The sequence below is a fragment of the Nelumbo lutea genome, chromosome 4 (genome assembly GCF_056320005.1).
Source record: "Nelumbo lutea isolate HS-2025 chromosome 4, American lotus-T2T, whole genome shotgun sequence".
NCBI lineage: Eukaryota > Viridiplantae > Streptophyta > Magnoliopsida > Proteales > Nelumbonaceae > Nelumbo > Nelumbo lutea.
Genome location: NC_142687.1, coordinates 18,037,581 through 18,041,023, shown reverse-complemented (window position 1 = coordinate 18,041,023; position 3,443 = coordinate 18,037,581). Strand labels below are relative to the sequence as shown.

General features: G+C 37.6%; 1 long non-coding RNA gene across 1 annotated transcript; it reads left to right on the top strand.

The window, feature by feature from the left end:
* The first annotated feature begins 574 nt into the window (after window positions 1-574).
* On the top strand, window positions 575-2,347 carry LOC148854296 (uncharacterized). Its single transcript, XR_016113365.1, has 2 exons — window positions 575-1,776; window positions 1,872-2,347. It is a non-coding gene; the product is annotated as an uncharacterized LOC148854296 (long non-coding RNA).
* Window positions 2,348-3,443: the final 1,096 nt, after the last annotated feature.

Here is a 3,443-nt window from a genome sequence, read left to right as displayed (position 1 = left end):
CATGAATCTAACATCAATCTACAAACAGGATTCAGTCTATCCCTAAAAACCTTAGCTCTATCCTAGGGGTGGACTGAACTATAAAATTCTCTTTTTTTAATTTTTATAATTTTTGGTAATAGATGAGCCCTATCTTAAGATGTGGTGTCAAATTAAGTTGGTATGATGTTGGAACGTGTTTTATTTACCGGAGATCCCAACTTGTCAGTAATGTATCAATCTAGAAATCAGATTTGATGCTCACGATACCATACTCACACCATTTATACAGTACCTTGCAGCTTTGCGTCGAAAATATCAACGTGAAAAAATCATACAAAGTACGGAGATATTCACATGCACGCCTGTAAAAGGCTGTGAGAACGATGTGAGCGAGCAATGAACCCGATCTCCTCCACGCATTCCCAAAAATGTAATAAAAATGTTACAAGACCCAACTCAGCGCAGAGTTATCAATACCAAGCACAGAGCCAAACACTCCCCAAGACGGACCACACTTATTGGAGGACCCTTTGAGATTCTTTGCTTGCGATTCGTTGTCATTAAATATTAAAATTGGATAAAGTTAATTGGATTAAAGAGGCCCCATCAACAACCTTTTTATTTTCAACCCCCCTCCGGAGTCTGTCTGGTCTCGCTCGCACTCTCTTCTCACCCTTTGAAGACTCAGCTTGTCAAAAGCCATACAGCCCCCTTCAATTTTTTTCCCTTGTTGATTGAAAATTATTCTATTTGGCTTCAAAGGAGAATTGGGTTTTAGCCTTTTAGTTTTAAGTGGGTTTTCCTTTTCGTTGGGTTTCAAATTTCAATCCTTGTTCGTCAACAACAGCTGAAGAAATGTATCTGCCGTTTACTGATTTAGGAGGAAAAACTGATACTGTTCACAAAATACAACAGAGTTTTTTCTGAGTTTTGGGTTTTTGGTTTATTATTTGAGTCTGGAAAACATCTTTGGTTTATAACTACTATGGCATCGGCTTTGCGGAATGATATCCACCTGGTTGGGTCGATTGAGAATGGATTGAAACCGAATAAGGTCCTCAGTTTCTATCCCTCTGTGGGTTCTGTGCAGATCACAGAGTCCCAATCCATGGATTTTCCTGCCTTGAAGAACAATTTCAGAGGCCAACAAATGATTATATCGGATCAGAGGGCTTTAGTGATTGGAGTCTCAAACCCCCTCCAAAGTTCTCCTTTCGTGTACGTGGTGCTTCTTTAAAAACTGATCAGCAACACATACTTTCTCTTATATATGTTTTGCTTACTCCAGTATTAATGTCGAAAACTTAATTTCATTTCTCTGATTTCGGGCACAAGCATCGATCTGTGTAAGCCGAGCTTTTAGATGGTTGGAGAAGACCCCAAAATCCAACATGATAGATATTAATTCGGCTAAAGAACTCGCTGAAATATTGTTGAGTGCCGGAGATAGACTTGTTATAATCGACTTTTACTCCCGTGGTTGCGGAGGATGCAGAGAAGGTAATTGATTCCATTAGTGAGTTCAACACACCAACCAAGCAACCAATCTCCAAAATCCGAACTTGAGTTGCTCAAGTTGGAAAAAGGAGGATTTTGGGGAAGTTTATTGATGTTGTTTCTTCGCTTCAAATCTGTCAGCTGGCGGAGTCGAACCCAAATGCGCTTTTCGTCAAAGTTAATTACGAAGAGCTAAAAACCATGTGTTACAGTCCTAACATTCACGTGCTCCCTTTCTTCCGATTTTACAGAGAAGCAGAGGGTCGTCTTTGTAGCTTCAGCTGCACCACTACAACTGTAAGACATGAACCCATCAAAAATTAAACTAGTATGTGGTTGTTAGGATTGTGATTCAGAAGTTATACTAAGCCATAATAGCCTGCTGTGTGTAGGTTCTGAGATTGAGACTGAATCAAGTCTGGTTTCTTCTATTCAGAGCAAGAAATTTAAGGATGCATTGGCAAAGCATGGAAGTGATAGGTGCAGTCTTGGGCCAGCGAAAGGACTAAACGATTATGAGCTGCTAAATTTAGCTGCAAACGGGGAGGTTTCAGTAAATTTATTGTCAAGATCCATCCACAGAGAAGGTGGAGGATTTAGTCCTTGCAAACACCACCAACATCTCTCCGTCTCCGAGCCTTGTGGTCGGCAACGGAAAACCAATTTTGGTTTGATGTGAAGCATGGGTCAAGTTTAATTGAGATTATTTCTTTTTTGTTGGGTATTTATGATAAACTTACTTGGAATTAATATGTATATATATTTGTAAGTTGGATTCCCATATGCGGGCTTCATGTTTCTAAATCAAGCTCGTGTAGGTTTTTGTTACATATTCTGATCTGATTAATTAGAGAGGTTATTATAGATATATTATTGCTTCGTTTACAAAAAATTGGTAGCAAAAACTGAGATTTTTTTTTTTTTTTACAAAAATTGCTGTGCCGTTCAAATTACTTGGGCTTATTTGTTAAATTTAGCTTTTTTCTCCACCGGAAAAAGAAGAAGAAGTGTTTTTTCTTTTTCTTTTTCCTCTTTCAGGAAAGTATCTCAGGCCGGTCACGCCCGACTACAACAGGAAGACTTTAAACTGAAGTGACTAGTGAGAGAATCAGAGTCAGTCAGAGTGCGGGATAAGCTTATAAAAAAAAAAGCGGCTTCGAACCGGAGTCCGGACCACCTGCCCACGAAACTTCTTCCAACTCACTATCAACATAATATCACACCGCACATCTCACATATCGGTTGACGCCATCCTAGTCAACCTTAAGTTTTAAACCCTCAATCCAACTTATCTAACACTAACCCTAACCTAGGTTGGGCTCAACCCAACCTTCTTGCCATCCTTTCAAATCTTTTAGAACTTCTTAATCTTAGATCTTAACTCAACTTTCATTATATATATTAATCTTATAATTTATTAGTATTTATTTGTTGATTTTTTATTGGTTATTTAAGTATAAAATTAAAAAAAAAAGTGTTTGAAATGACTATAGTTTATTATGATGACTTATAATAAATCTTTTATGGGCAGCAAGGTATGGGTGACAAACAAAAGAAAGGAGATAAAGAATAAAATATTTAGAAAGCATAAAACATGTTATTAAGGTTTTAGTATTTCCAATTAGGATTAAGCGAAGTGATTATCTTAAATGAAATAAATGATAGTATGTGGTAATGGCTATACAACTATTATGCATCTAAACGAATCAATGTATGATTATATATATAATACATATTTATATATGATATGTACTATAGAGTCGTGTTCGGGTTGCCCAATGGGTCAATCCTAACCCAACCTGAAATAAAATCGGGCTCATAAATTTCAACCCTAACCCTAACCCGAGCATCAACCCAACCCAACCCAACTCAACTTTTTCAAGTTGGGTTAGGACTAACTCAGCCCAAGTTGCAACCATAGTGGTGTTAGATAAAGTTGGTAGAGGGTTGGAATATGCTTTGTT